Here is a 17,600-nt window from a genome sequence, read left to right as displayed (position 1 = left end):
AATATACCCTAGAGTCATATAGAATCCTAGTTTTATGACTTATAAATAATTAGAATCATCTAAATAATTAAAGCGTAGCGTTTCTACAATTATGACTGGTTCAGTTTAGTTTCTAATGAGAGTTGTCAACCTTGTTAATTTAATTTCAGAATTGCAGCATTGCAGGGATCTAAAGGGATAAGACACTGTCCGATAAATTGAAATATATCCCCCAAGATAATACACAAAAATATTCCTTCAGTAGGTTAAAATTAGTGGTTAAAACATTTAAACACTCAACTTAATGAAGCAACCAATCAAACTTCACTAAAGTCCCCAAAGTTGTTAAGCCAACTAATAACGAAATTTTATTATAAAACTTTTGGAACTGTGTACTAAACAGCCCATTGTCCCCTATCTCTCTACACAGTTATGGAATCTCAACGACAAAGATTTTTTTATCCAATCTTGACAAGTGAGGTATTTTTGGAAAGAGGAATATATATAGAAAACGCCTATGAAAATTAGAAAATCCGCAGAAATCATATTTGCAAGTTATTTGCAAAAATCTGCAATGCTAATTTGCAAAATTAATTTCATGCCTTAAATAACTTATTTAGAAAAAATCTTTTTATGAAGGGTGTTTATTTATAAGTTTAGAACATACTTAGGGCAAAAAAAATTTCTTTAGTGTTACTTTTTTCACCTTATATATGAAAAAAGCAGTTTCTCACATTTTATGATAAAAAAAAGGTGTAGGAACAAAAAATATGATTTTTCTTGATGTAAACACAATAATTGGCATAAAATCTATCATCCTAAATGTAAAAATCAGATATAGAATCCTTTTTAGAGCTAATATAGTGCAAAAAGTAACCAAGACATTTTTGCAAAGTATGAAAATCTGAAGAAAATAGTTCTTTTTGCTTTTGATATACATATCAGATAAATGTATATAAAATTAGTAATTAAAAACTATAAAACATGTTATAAGTTTTTTCAACACTGTCATTGATTAAATTGCACTTTTAGGTTTAAGAATTACCGAAGTAGTGCATAAAAACTCGTTTTATGATGTAATTAAACAAAATAAATGCCAAAAAAACCAACTACAAAATGGTCTACTGCATTATAAAAAACGCCTAATTGTTGATTTGAATTTATTTTGTTTAATAACTTAATAAAAAGAGTTTTTATGTGCTACTTTGGTAATAAGTAAACCTAAAAGTGCATTTTAATCAATGATAGGATTGAAAAAGTTATAACTTGTTTTATAGTTTTTGATCACTAATTTTATATACATTTATCTGATATGTATATCAAAATCAAAAAGAACTATTTTCTTCAGATTTTCATACTTTGCAAAAATGTCTTGGTTACTTTTTGCACTATTTTTGCTCTAAAAAGGATTCTATATCAGATTTTTACATTTAGGATGATAGATTTTATGCCAATTATTGTGTTTACATCAAGAAAAAATATATTTTTTGTTCCTATACCTTTTTTTATCATATAATGTGAGAAACTGCTTTTTTCATATATAAGGTGAAAAAAGTAACACTAAAGAATTTTTTTTTGCCTTAATTATGTTCTAAACTTATAGATAAACACATTTTATAAAAAGATTTCTTTTTAAATAAGTCATTTAAGGCATGAAATTAATTTTGCAAATTAACATTGCAGATTTTTGCAAATAACTTGCAAATATGATTTCTGCGGATTTTCTAATTTTCATAGGTGTTTTCTATATATATTCCTCTTTCCAAAAATACCTCACTTGTCAAGATTGGATAAAAAAATCTTTGTCGTCGAGATTCCATAACTGTGTCTAGTTGCAGTGACTCATGTAAAAAATTATGCACATTTCACTTTCAAGATGCCAGGGATTAAGTGATAGGGCAATGGATGATTGATTAATATTCCCACAATAGTTATATTCAATTAAAACGCAGCGCGTCCGCTCGTCGTTGAGCGAGGGTACAAGTTCGAATCTATACAAAAACTGCGTCACAAACAGTTGTACCTATTACTGCTATGCCACATGCATGACATAAAACATGATATGTACTTCGTATAAGACCAATCAGTTGAAAAGGGATAATATTAGTTTGTCTGCCATTGTCCTCTTTCTTCCCTGTAAAAGATGTAATAAATGAAACAAAAGTTGTCCATTCAAAACATCACACAAAAGTAAATCAGCTGATAATGATTTAATAAGTTTTGATAGTAATGTTAAAATAAATATAAGGCAAACTTTATCTATAGAGAAAAAGAATCTATTTTGAATTAATATTAATTCATGAACATCAGTAAATGGTTTACTTTTAGGAACACTCTTAAAAGAGCATATTTCATTTATGCAGTGTTTCACATCATCCTAGATCATTTCTTATGCAGGGGGGTGTCCCCACAAAATACGTAATAAAGTGACCAATACTTTTAGATAAAGGTTTTTTATTTTGTTTTAGGGTTGTTACGTGCTTTCCTTTAATGCTCCTAGCAGGCACAGAAACTTCCCACCACCCTTGAAGCAGCATCTAGTGCCAATAAAAAATAACGTCATACTGGCCTAACATTGGTCAACTAAAACGTAAACTGGCCTGCAATTGGTAATTTAGTCTGTGTATTGGCCTATCATTGGTCATTTGTATTGTATGACGTCATTTTTTTATAGGCACTATAACATGCTTCACTACCAATGATGGTCCACAACACTTCGTGGCTACCCTGTACCCAAAGTTTTATAAAACTTTAGGTACTTTTTTGAATTTTAACTATAGTTTGTTCCAAACTAATAGTGTTCCAACTATTCAACCAATAATTTTAATCTACAAAAGTGGTAATTCTGTTTATAATCATTGGGGATGTACATCAATTTATCTTTTAATGTCTTATCCTTTAAGAAATCGTGAATGATATATTTGAGCACTATTGTAGGCGCAAAATGTTAATAATTTCCTATGCATATTTTCAAATTATTCATTTTAATTAAGAAATTAAATTCCATAATTATCTAATTAATTTATTTTCTCGTATTCATTCGAATCCGGTGGAAAGGAACTGGTTCTCATCCATACGAAAAAACTATGTCTAGCATCGTATTATATCCAGCTTTCTACGAATATAAAAATGTACAATTATAAGATTAAAACCAGTTTTTTAAGCCCCGAGGTGCCGGAGGCACGGGCTAAAAATAATACGATGAAAGAAATAACTATTCTAAATCTTGATTTTTGAAATACAACAAGCCTAAATAAATGTAAAAAGTATTTTTGTAAAAGTTTAATTTCTCTAAGGCTTGTATTTTAACAATTTCTTTGTGATTTCAGCTATCAAAATTAAAAAATCAATATTATTATTAACCTTATCTAGTATTTATAGATTTATCAGAGATCTAAAAGGAGATGTAAATGGAGATAAATTTTTTTACATTTCTAATGATGATAAACAATATTACCTACCACTTTTATTAATCAAAAATATTGGTATATAAGTTTGGACATTACTATAGTGCGGATCCAATCAATTCAATTCAATTGAGTTAACAAATAAGATAACAAATAAGATGAGGAGAAAATGAAACTTTGGGTAGAAGACACCAGTGTATTTTACTCTCCAATCTCCCCTCCCTTCTTAAGAATTATCTTTCCGTATTCATTCGAATCCGGTGGATAGGAACCGGTTCTCATCCATACGAAAAAACAATGTCTAGCATCGTATTATATCCAGCTTTCTACGAATATAAAAATGTACAATCATAAGATTAAAACCAGTTTTTTTAGCCGGTGCCTTCGGCACCACGGGGCTAAAAAAACTAGTTTTATTCTCATAATTGTACTTTCTATATCCGCGGAAAACTGTTTATAATACGATGCGAGAAATAACTATTCTCGTATTCATTCGAATCAAGTGGATAGGAACCGGTTCTCATCCATACGAAAAAAACTATGTTTCGCATCGTATTATATCCAGCTTTCTACAAATATAAAAATGTACAATCATAAGATTAAAACCAGTTTTTTTAGTCCGTGCTTCGGCACCTCGGGGCTAAAAAAATGGTTTTAATCTTATAATTGTACATTCTATATCCGCGGAAAGCCGTTTATAATACGCTGATACGGTTTATAATACGCTATTCCTGATATGGTTGAAAGTAAATTTTAAAATTTTGTGAAGTCATTTTCATGGAAAACATGTCAATACTATTCATAATAGAAATGATAGATTATCATATAAAAATACTAAAAGGCTACTACTACTATCTTTTTAAACCAGTAAAAAAAGAGGATCGACTTTCTTTTATTATAAAAAAAAGATGAGGCATATTGGTGAATGGTATTTTTAGCTGATAAAATGAAAGATTAAATTTAGATAGAAGCTGCACTATACTAATGGATTAATAATATAAGTGGATATAATGACAGGGAAAAATTGTCGTCAATTTAGTCTGCTATCATGGAACTCATTTATTGGTCAGTTGGTTTAATCAGTAAGAAGACGGGAATGGGATAAAGGTGGGGGAAACGTTATTTTAGCTCGCTGCGCGTTTTACTTTATGAGAGAGCATTAAAATCTGGTGTAAGATCCAAGCAATAATATATTCATACAGTTTTTGTATGTCAAAGAAATATGATTTAGGACATGAGGGTCTAGGTACATATTAGCTACAAGTATTCTTAAAAGTAGAATAAAAATAAGTTAATTCATTCTAGCAGATACGCCCCAAGCATTTGAAGCCCTGTATTCGTATACGCTACAGACAAAAACAACATTCCTGTTTTATAAATTAGGATATAAAACGCTTACGCCTCTAGAGGCCTATTCTAGGGGTACTTGATGTGGAGAGAGAGAGGGGGTTTAAGTCGACCTCCAAAATTTTAAATTTTAGTTTTAAAAAGAAAAGTAAAAAAACATTTTTTTGGGTTGGTAGTGAATTTTTTGTAGGGGTGATTTCTCTTGGGAGATTAATGGTACCCACTCTAAAAATAAACTGATTTTTTTTTTTGGAAAAACTGTCCTCCTTGGTGTATTTTTATTACCAGCATATTTCATTCAATAATTATTTAGGACAACTTTTTATTAAGGATAATTACAAAAAAATAATATAAAAAATAAATATATAAGTATAGACGTATAACCCAGACAACTACCTGGTTTCAGTAGTGATGACCTTTTTCATCTGCTAGCAAATTTGAAATAGCTTTCTGCTCTTTTGTAGCGACCTGGCTGTGTTAATATTTCCGACGCTATTTGCTGATATTCAAAGACAAAATTGAATGTCAACACAGGGTCCTTACCCGTAAATACAGTTATTTAACCCCTGACCCTCCTTTTTTATACTTTAATATATAAAAAACTAACTTAAGTAGCAAATCTACTCTATTAGTGTTTGTACTTTCTGAATGCTTGAAAAACCAACTAAAGTACAAACAATTCGAACCATTATCCTCAGAGATATTTAGGTTTATATAAAAAAAAATTTTAATACAGGATAAAATGAGGATATCATGTAATAGTTTCACTTGGCAAGAATTTTTAGAGATTTTAAACTATTTTCCCCCCATTTTACCTACTCACAATTTCCTCAAGTTTTCTGCCTTTTTTTCTCCGATGGTTTTATTCAATCAAATAACAATATTTTGTCCCTAGCCTCTAGAGGCTATGTAACTGAGTATGGAAGAATAGTTATTTATCTAATCGTATTATAAACAGCTTTCCGCCGCGGATATAAAATGTACAATTATAAAATTTAGATTAAACTAAATTAAGATTTAGTCCCGAGATGCCAAAGACACGGGCTAAAAAACTAGTTTCATCTTATGATTGTACATTTTTGAATTCGTAGGAAACTGGATATAATACGATGCTATGAGAACCGGTTCTAATCCATCGAATATTAATCGGTTTCGAATGAAAACTAGAAAATATTTGTATGATTTTGCCACTGCGGTGTACCTATTTAAGGGATGAATAATGCAGAATGTCGCAAAACAATTTTAAACGGCGTGCTTACCACCAACAACCCAACCCCTACACTTAATGTTCTGCTTATATTAAGTTCTGACACTCTACAAGAGTTTTAGTTTGTTTGTTCTTCTTTCTGGCTTTAGAGCTTTGCTTTTATGGATGTTGTCATCCTTGTTAGCTCTATATATTTCATAGTTTTATTCATTTTTTAGTTCCTCTAATAAATTTATAGGTATAAATGCATGCATAACCCAGACAACTGCATGACTCAAGTGGAGAGGACCTTTTTCGTCTGCTTGCAAAGTGCATTTGCTTTTTATAACGACGTCGCTGTGTTTATAATTCCGACGCTATTGGCTGATGTTCGAAAGCTCAATTGAAAATCGAGAGTTACATATAGCTCGTGCCCCCTCTATTCTCTTACTTTAATGTTCTTTCCTCTTTTTCCCCTCACCTGAGAAATAAATCTTGGCGCTGTCAATATCAGAATTAGAGTAAAGTCTATATTTTATTTATCTCTAAACAATTTGTCTACATTACCTTTTTAAGTAGAGAAGCTTCTCTATAGTTTTCACTTTGCCTCTCCGTTTGTTAGAAACGATATGGGGAAAATACGACTTTACTATTTTTTTTTTAAAGAAGATAACCATTACTAGAGCTGATCCAATATACAACTTACATGGTCTGTTATTATGTCGGCTATGAAAACAGTAAAAGTGTCGAACTATGACGTCAGAAGAAATTAACAATTAACCAATGAGAGGCCACTATATATTTTACCATTGTGAATACTGGCTTCTCATTGGTTAATTGTTAATTTCTTACGTCATAGTTCGACACTTTTACTGTTTTCTCGGCTATTCTACGAATGACATAAACATTTAATCTGTAAATGTTTTCTGTTAATTATCTTTCTCGTATTCATTCGAATCTGTTGGATAGGAACCGGTTCTCATGGTTCTCATCCATACGAAAAATCTATGTCTAGCATCGTATTATATCCAGCTTTCTACGAATATAAAAATGTACAATCATAAGATTAAAACAAGTTTTTTAGCCCGTGCCTTCGGCCACTCGGGGCTAAAAAAACTGGTTTTAATCTTATAATTGTACATTCTATATCCGCGAAAAGCCGTTTACAATACACTGCGAGAAATAACTATTCTATGATTTCTGAGAATCTGAGGATTATATGATTACTGCTCTATAACTCACTCTGTCCATATGTATATATTTCTGAGAATCTGAGGATTATATGATTACTGCTCTATAACTCACTCTGTCCATATGTATATATTTCTGAGAATCTGAGGATTATATGATTACTGCTCTATAACTCACTCTGTCCATATGTATATATTTCTGAGAATCTGAGGATTATATGATTACTGCTCTATAACTCACTCTGTCCATATGTATATTGTATATTCATTATATTTTGTGCTTCGCTTCTTATTGATATTGTCATTCGGATCTACTGCAGTTCACGGTAAAATATTGCTGAGCTGGATCTTTAAATCATTTCAATGGTGCGCTAAATCACCCCGCGCAGAATTTCAGCCAATCACAGCAGCGCATTTTACGAAATGGGACGATGTGATTGGCTGAAATTCTGCGCGGGTTGATTTAGCGCACCATTGAAATGATTTAAAGATCCAGCTCTGGTAAGCAATATTTCCAAAAATCCATGAATTTTAAAGGCTGCTAGCTGCCAAGCGGCTGAACGTACAGATCATACCCACACACCATTTTAAGCGGCATAAGAAGGCCTACAAATAATCTGTAATAGCCAAGATCCAATTATGCACAGGGAAAGCTTCACTGAAGAAAAAACGCGTAAAATGCATTATTGATTTATGACTATTCCAGATTATTTGTAGGCCTTCTTATGGCGCTTAAAACAGTGTGTGGGCATGATCTTTTACGTTCAGCCGTTTGGCAGCTAGCAGCCTTTAAAATTTATAGATTTTTGGAAATATTGCTTACCAGCAATATTTTACCGTGAACTGCAGTAGATCCTGTCATTATTATTTCTATCTATATGTCTATATACAAAAAATAATAAAAGGTACAATACAAATGTCAAACTTTAAAAAATCACGCAACCTTTTATGATAGTATATAGTTTTTTAGCTTCTTTTAACAGACAGTTACTTTGTATTAGGAGCAAAAAAAGAAAGTGATTCATTGGGCATCGTCCAGGTTTCAACTTTTCAACTTTCAGAAGTAATTTAGTGATTATTTGCCCTGATACCCTTTAAACCTGCGTACATTCATCTCTAACTTCCAGGTGGAAGGCTTTTACTTTACATGTTAATACTTCCCTTTGTTTGATGGTTAATCTTCGCTTTATTAGATGTTTCAATCCTTGTTTCATAGTCATTTCCTATTCCATATTCCCTGAATATCTATTTTGTATAGTCTTTTAGTCTTTATAATATTAAATCTTAAGGGATAAGACAATGAACGTTAAATATACATATACCCAAGGATAAACAAATTTCACGTTTGGGCATTACCAGTTTGGAACCTACAATCAAAATTCAATACCCAAAGTTTTTACGCTAACGAATGAGATACCGTTGTTGTAAACCTTTGGGTACTAAATTGTAATTTACAGACCAATGTTCCCTCCCTCCCTCCTTGATAACAATATGTTTAATTACATATATAAACAAAGATATTAACTTATTTATTTACTAGTGGCTTCGCCCCTAGCCTCTAGGGGCTTTGCCCCAAGAGGTGATCAAAAAAAATTAAGGTGAAATTTGTAAAAGGAGCAAGGAAATATCCTGCAAAAAAAAGGACCAAGGAAATCTTCTGCAAAAAAAATGGGGGGTGATTTTTTTTTTGGGGGGGGTTGGGGGTGTCCCACCCCCCAAGAAAATAGCCTAAAACCACCACAGGACCAGTAGATATATACCCTGAAGAGTAGAATCAAATCGGTTCAGTGATTACCGAGATCTTAAGCTTCAGACGGACGGACAGACATCATTCTACATTGTATTATAGATATCTTTACTAAGATCTTGGTTGAAGTATTAGCATGTAAAGTAAAAGCCTTCCATAAAAGTCTAACTTTAATAGCTTAAAATGCAAGACACTTAACAAATATTGCTCAAAGAATATAATACCAACATATCTCACCAAAATCATAAAAAAGACTAATTCAAATTGATGCAACGACTTACAATTTCGCATAGAGCTGCCACACTTCATATACCATTCCTTCGACACAGTAATAGTTATTTATCGCATTGTATTGTAGACAGCTTTCTGTGGATATTAAAATGAAAAATGATAAGATTAAAGGCCCCAAGTAACAAACAGTTATTGATTTTATGATTTTTTTTAAATATTCGTAAAAAACATTTTATGTTATTTTATGCTATGCATGATTTTTCAGTATGGCTGATGACTGGTTCTAATCCACCGTATATTAATCGGTTTCAAAAAGTATCTGTCTATAGTGCCCTAGCAAAATGGGGATAGATATCACCAGGCCTTGCTATTCTAACAATCAATTCTACAAAAAAAAATCACGAAACCTTGGGAATAAGGTGGGGGGGGGGGGTATATCTTGTTTTTTTTTTCTTCATGTAACTGAAGAGGGGTGGGTAAGAAGGGGGAGGAAAAGAAAAAGGGGGTTGTGGGGAAATTTTTCTTTAGAATTGTTTGTCAGAATTATATTCCCTTTTCCCTGGATATCACTGCTAGTAGTCTACCTATTCCCTTGACGTCAGGATATACCCTACTCTTTTTCTCCCTTCCCTTTCTCTTTCCCTCTACTATGACGTAAATACATGGGTAGGCCAACAGCTGTGACATCTATTACCATTTTCCTAGGGATTACGATTTGAAGCCATATTGGAAACACGATTTTTGACATTACCATTCCCTTCAACCCTGATAAATAATATGATGTACACAAACATTATCATTTTTATGTAAACATAGAAAATACATAAACAACAGGGATATCAAGGGATAAGACAATGGTCGATAAATTAATTCATGATTCATGGTGGAAATTTGTACAACCCAGTCAAGATTAAATAAAAGTACACAAAGTTTTTAGTCAACAAAGTTCAATTTCTATTTCTAAGAAACGCATAATTATTTTTAGGACACATATTGTAAAAAGAATTAAATCTATAATACAAAGTAGAACGATGTCTGTCTGTCTGTCTGTCCGTCTGTCCGTCTGTCTGTCCGTCTGAAGCTTAAGATCTCAGTAACCACTGAACCGATTGGGCTCTACTCTTCAGGGAATATACCTACTGGTCCTGTGATGGTTTTAAGCTATTTTCTTGGGGGGTGGGACACCCCCAACCCCCCAAAAAAATGAAAAACACCCCCCCCAAAAAAAAAATTTTTTTTTTTACTTTTTCTTTTTAAATCTAAAATACGAAAAATTAGGTTGATCAAACCTCTTGGGGCACAGCCCCTAGAGGCTAGGGGCGAAGCCGCTAGTAAAAATATATACTATATATGGAATTTCTTCTTGTTTGAAAATTGGTGGCTTTGCTCCTAGCTTCTAGGGGCTTAGTCTAAACAAGAAGGTAGATTAGACTAGATTTATTATTCTTGGGTGTACATACATAGAATAAAAAAAACAACAAAATAACAAATGAATTAAATGAATATTATATACATTTATATATACAGTCAAATTTTATTGATATGGTTAATTTATAAAAAAAAATTTCTTTCCAAATGGCAGTTTCCTAAAAACTAGGAAGTATGCAGTAATGTGTATTCACACATTGTTTTTATACAGGCCATATAAATAAGACAAAAAAGAAGGTAGAGGTAAGGGAAACTCATTCCAACCCTTTTTTAGTTTTTTTTCATTGGGGCTATATCTTTAAGTTGGGGATATGTACAAGGTCCATCTCTAAGACATCTAAGTAGACAAAGAGAGACAGACTGAGTATAGTAAATACTAGCGGTTTCGCCCCCTAGAGGCCTCTAGTGGCACTTGAGTAGGGGAGAGTTGAATCCCAAAACCCATTTAGTTATAAATAGTTAGTTAAGGAGAACCCGATCGGTTAAGCATTTTATTCTATATTATAATTATACCTTTATGGTAATTAAATTGATATACTAAATAATAATTTTCAGTTTATAATTTACAGTAAACTTATATATATACTTCTAAAGTATTTTTGGCTAAAAACCTTGTGTGTATATCCTTATATAAAAAATCCCCATCCCCCCCCCCCAAAAAAAAAAAAACTATAATTTAAAGTGGTAGTTAGACTTCTGACTCCACTCAAGTTGCCATAATAAAAAGATATATTCAAAAACTGTTTTTTTTTTATCACATTGTATTTTATTATAGCTTTACGCGGATAATAAAATGTAAAATTTATCTTTGAATATAGTTTTATTGGCCCCTAGAGGCAGAAGGTCTAGGTTAAAAACATCAATTAGCTTTGTGATTTTCATTTTGTAAACTGTGGAAAATTCTCCACGATATTTTTCAGTATTGCTCAGAACCAGAATCTAGCGGAACGGAATCGGATTTGGACAAGGTCTTTAATTTTATAAAATCAAGATAATTTTTAGGTATTTTAATATATTTTCAAAAGAAAATTTGGGCTCCTTTATTCTAATTTAACTCACAAAAGTCGGCAAAAGCGTACGTCTTTCTCTTCAAATTAAATAAAACGGTTATTTTATTTGAATCACAGCTCAATTTCTGCCTAAAGTATTTGAAAATTTTGTTGATATTAGATTATTCTTTAGCTGGGGAAATGGCTTTATTTCAGCCCCCGGAGAGAGGGTACATTGGGCTTTTTATTACATTTGTCCCAAAAGTTTTATGATAACGTTTTCTTATTCGTTAGCTTAACATCTTTGGGGACTTTTATTGAATTTTAATTAGTTGGTTCACCAATTTAAGTGTCAAAACTTTTCAACTAACAATTATAATCTACAGTAGAAATAATTTTTTTTATTATCATTGGGGATGTTTATCAATTTATCGGCCATTGTCGTATCCGTTTAGATCCCTGATGTCAGCCGGCACGGCCGGCCGGCTTAGACACAGCTTTCTCTTTATATGAAGTAGGCTACTTGAAAGGCTGGGTGTCCACTCCTCAAGAATTATTTAAACATTTATTATGTTTTAAAGTCATTTTTATCTCTAAATCATAGAAAAACTCGACAAGTTTATGAAAGAAGTTACCACCTGCACATGGGTATAGACTTTTAAATAATTTTTGATGCTCAACTATTGTTTTATATCCTAATGTAGGTAACATAGCTTGAATGTTTATGTGCTTATGTTCCAAAAATAAACTAATAGTAGTATCATTGTGTTGAGAAGAGAATTTTAAACAGTTCATAAAACTATTGATCCAGATTGAAAATGCTTGCGTTTCAGGTTTTAGAAAATTTAAGCCACCCTGAGTGAAATCTTGTTCTATACGCTTTTGTGAAATTTTGTATCTGTATGATAATTTTCCATCAGGATTTCTACTAGACCACAAAAACTTTGAAATAATTTTCCAAATTGATTTACAATATTTCTCATCAGGGGGATAAATTCTGTATACATGATAGGCACAAGCTGATAATAAATGGCTACAGAGATTTCGTCTTTTAATCAAATTATAACTGCTTTTTAGCGGAATAGATTTTGCTTTTTTTTCAAGTTTACTACATAGTTCATCATAAGTATGTATTCTGGCTAGGTTTTGATTGAAAGAGAGGTAAATCCCAAGATGCTTAATTTTGTCAACAATTTCACCCATTGACGCAAGGTCGGGAATTATTTTTTTTAAATTACACCTTTTTTATATGGCCTAAAACATACAATTATTGCAATGTACTCAAATAAAAAATATAATATTTTTATATTCAGAATAGTTATTTATCGCATCGTATTATATACAGCTTTACGCAGATGTTAAAATAAAAAATCATAAGAATAAAAACCAGGCTCTACAAAACTGGTATTAATAATTATGATTTTTAATTTTATTATACTTGGAAATTGTCCGTAATACAGTGGTGTACATGATTTTTTAGTATGGTTCTAATCCAGCAGATATTAATAAGTTTCGAAATACTACTGGAAAAGTTTTTTTTATGAATTAGTGAATTGTCACCCAGCCACTTTGCAGGCTTTACGGTCAACTACTTTTTGCAGTGGGTTGCATTCCGAGGCTGAACCCTGTTTTTTAATGCACGTAGAATTCCTTTAAGTACTTTTTTTTCTTATCAATGTCTCCTTCAAATTTATTCGAATTTCAATTATTATTTTCGACTTTGAAACAAAATGCATGGAACGCATTTTCTTAACACAATATAGAAATACTATTTTTTTATTCGTTCTACCTAAACCACGTTTATTACAAATTCACTGAGTGAAAAAGTCTCTGATATTTTTCCTAGTTATTTAAGGAAATATATTTCGGTGAACATGGCCCCCTCTTCAGTTTAGCTGGATGTTAAATGTAATTAACTTACATGATTTCCTGTTATATAAAGTAGTAAGGTTTTTTTTAAAATGAAGCTTAGGATTTTAATAACTTCAAACCGATTGAGTTCTCCATTTCAGGGAAGCTCCACATATATCCTGAGATGGTTTTAGGCTATTTCATTATAAAAATTTAAAATTAATTATTATAGAATTTGATTTTTTATAAATGTATTAGAATACACTTTATCAGGGTATAATAAACTCTCAAATATTTATTGATATAAAGTGAATTGTAAAACAACAAGGATGACAACATCCATAAGTATTGAAGCTCAAAGATGATGAAGGGATATTGGGAAAAAATTTGATATAGAGCAGTCTCATACAATAAACATTTTGATTTAACTTTATGAAATAGGGAAATCACAACACCTTTAAAATCGCGCAACATTTAAAATCATGAAAAGAAGCTGTCTTAACTTTTTTGCTTTTTATTTAAAATAGCTAGCCGGTGCTTTTAGTAAGTAGTAGATGTAAATTTTTTCATAGAATTCAGATATGCAATCGGGTTTTTTTGTAGACCTCTTATTTTTAAAGTAATTTAAGTATTTTAAAAAAATAATTAAGTCGGTTTTAAGGTACTAAAACGCAACAAAATAAAAGAAGAAAATGGCCAGTATGAACAAAAATAGTAAGATCTTTAATTTGACACCTTACTTTTAAAATTCTGTTGAGTAATTATTGAAAAAATCAATTTTTTTAACCTCGGTTTAATAAAAACTTTAAACCTAAATATCTTATCAAACAGACATAAAAAATATGGGTTCATATATACCTTTAGAATCAGAAAAATATTACGAATCCATACTAAGCAAAATTGAAAAAGTTTTATAAAACTATAATAAAAAATATAAGTTTATTTTAAGAATCAAAATTTTTGGCTTCAAAGGGTTGACTTGAACAAAACCTGTCCAAAACCTAAATAAATGTACATACACTGTAACAGATATTTTTTAAACACAAGAAACAATAATGCATTCTTAACTGCACTGTTTTGAAGTTTATAAACAGACTGAAGCATACTTGTTCATAATTTTTCATTCTTTACATGTTATGTAAGTATCACTATTTTTATTGTAGTATCTATTGTATATATTGTTTGAACATTATCCTTTTTTTTCAATTCTATTGGTTAAGTTTTGAGGTGAAGCTTCTTGATTCGTCAATTTTAGAGATTTTTGATTGGCTAGTTTAATAGTTACAATTAAGTGTTGCCTGTAAAAATATAACATTTAAGCCATTTTTATTTTTTAAAGTTTTTACTTTTTTTCAATTTTGCTTAGAATGGATTCGTAATATTTTTCTGATTCTAAAGGTATATACATATATATGAACCCATGTTTTTTATGTCTGTTTGATAAAATATTAAGGTTTAAAGTTTTTATTAAACCGAGGTTAAAAAAATTGATTTTTTCAATAATTACTCAACAGAATTTTAAAAGTAAGGTGTCAAATTAAAGATCTTACTATTTTTGTTCATACTGGCCATTTTCTTCTTTTATTTTGTTGCGTTTTAGTACCTTAAAACCGACTTAATTATTTTTTAAAAAAACTTAAATTACTTTTAAAATAAGAGGTCTACAAAAAACCCGATTGCATATCTGAATTCTATGAAAAATTTTACATCTACTACTTACTAAAAGCACCGGCTAGCTATCTTAAATAAAAAGCAAAAAAGTTAAGACAGCTTCTTTAAAAATCTATGAATCGATCTAGCACCGCAATTAAGAAACAAATCTTAATGAAACTTGATGGAAAAATGTAAAATATGAGCATATTCAATCCCTGATAATTTCAGCCGTCAATCCGAAATAGGACTTGAGAAAATCACGAAAACCTAAAAATTTAGTAAACGATCTAGCACCCCAAATAACAGACAGGCGGACAAAACAATGTATATATTAGATGGGCATATATAAGGGAATCTTCACTAAAAATTTTAGCTGTATAGGAGCCGAGAAAATCACTTTTCTCCAAAGCATTACGGACTGACTGACTGATGAACTGACGGACAGACATAGTAATTATAGAGTAGCTTCGCCACTATAAATGTTTTATTATCATGCAAAATAAATATTTTGTTATTCAAGTCTAATACATCTTTTATTTTTATAATATTTAAGTTTCTCATCAAAAAAGACAATATCTAAAAGTAGCGTAAGTGTAAGTTAAATGTCAAATTGCAGTATAACTTCACTTTTAGTAGTTTGAAAATAACTAGCAGCTGCGTCCCTAGTATCTAGGAATATTTAAAGGGATACGAAAGGTCATAAAATTAGCACTTTTGATAAAAATGTAATAGCCTAAACAATCACAGGACCTATGAGAAGCTTCACTCTAAAGGAGAACTATATGGGTTCAGCGGTTAGCGAGATCCTTTGCTACAGACATAAATGCTTACATCTTTATAAAATAGGATAAGGTTTGTTTTCGTCTGTATCTTAAGATTTCAATAATTACTGGATCGACAAAATTAAATTGCGTAAAACTACCCCAAGACCTATGTGAAATTTTTCTAAAACGGAGAACCAAATCGGGTTAGTGGTTAGTGAGATCTTAGGCCATGACAAAATACCTTATACAATACTATTATATAAAGTAACTAACGGCTGCGTCCTTAGTATCTAGGGATATGAAAAGGCAGAAAAAACAGCTTAAAACCATACAACGACTTTTGAATAAAGATTTAATAGCCTTATACCTTCCTGGGACCTATCAGAAGCTTCATTCTAAAGGAGAACCATATCGGTTCAGCGGTTAACGAGATCCTTCTCAACAGATGAAAAAGCTTACTGCTTTATATAATAGGATGATGAAACATGAAAAAGCTATTTAGTTTTTTTTAATTGAATCCATTTTTTTTATAAATCTATCAAAGTAAGAAAATAGTGCTTCTATGAGGACCCTGTGCCGACTTTCAATTGGGTCTTTGAAGAATTAAAACAGCCATGTCGATAGCATACAAAAAAGGTTCCCACAACATGGGCCAGGTATTTCCTTTGGTTATACAATATACTTATACATTAATTATAAATCCTGATATTATTTTTGTAATCAGTCTATGTATGTTTTCTCTATTCTCAGCAATCATAGATAGCCTGATATCTAGTTGCCGAATGTGTACGCAGTTTCCTGGGTGTTTCCTCATCCTCGCTCAATATTTACTACTAGCTACAAATCTTCAAACTTCCCTTAAAAAAATCAAAATTTGAATGTGTAAACGATTTATACAATATACATTATAAATTTGAATTTTTTAAATTTTGATTTTTTTTTTTTGAAGTTTGAAGCTTTTTTAGCTAGTAGTAAATATTGAGCTAGGATGAGGAAACACTCAGGAAACTGCGTACACATTCGGCAACTAGATATCAGGCTATCCAATCATATGGGTCAGCTTACCAAGACGTTTGTGTGTGTGTGTGTGTGTTTCTCTGCAAAATACAAGTGTATCTTGAAAACAACAAATTTTTTATTTTATTTTGTAAAACTAAGTAAACTAAAACACAGACATCGAAGCTTTTTATTTTCAAGAGGGTAAAAGGAGAGGTTTTTTTGAGAAGGGTAATCTAATGTATTTTTAAAAATTGTTGAGGGGGATAAAATGAGGTATTTTAAAATTTGAGGAACAAATTATAAACTAACAAACAAACAGAAATTTGTAAAATTCAAATTTAATTTTTATAATAAAAGTTTTAAAAATGGAGAAATGGCAATTAGAATATAAGACAAAAAGTCAGGAATCTAAAGGTATAAGACAATGGCCAATAAATCTCTAATGTTAATACACAAAATTACCCTTTCTGCAGATAACTATTAGTGATTGAAACGTTTGGAAACTAAACTTAATGAACCAACCAATAATAATTCAATAAAAGTCTCCAAAGTATAAATAAGAATAAATGTTTTTTGAAATAGTTCCTTGTAGTTATACTAAAATATTTCCAATATGATGATAAAATTAGTTGCTTTCTGAAAACACTAAAATATACATACAAGCAACAAGCAATGAAAGCTGTAAAAATCACGCCTTAAAAATGGGGAAAAGCAACCGAAGCATCTTTTAGTTATGTACTAGTTTTTTGTGCATTAATATTAATATTAAGTATTTTTTATGAATGTATTAAAGATGTTTTGCCTGTCATAAAACATTGATTTGATAGAT

This window comes from Acartia tonsa, chromosome 12 (assembly GCF_053477335.1).
Source record: "Acartia tonsa isolate MP-2025a chromosome 12, ASM5347733v1, whole genome shotgun sequence".
Taxonomy (NCBI): Eukaryota; Metazoa; Arthropoda; class Copepoda; order Calanoida; family Acartiidae; genus Acartia; species Acartia tonsa.
Note: the sequence above shows the minus strand (reverse complement) of the source record.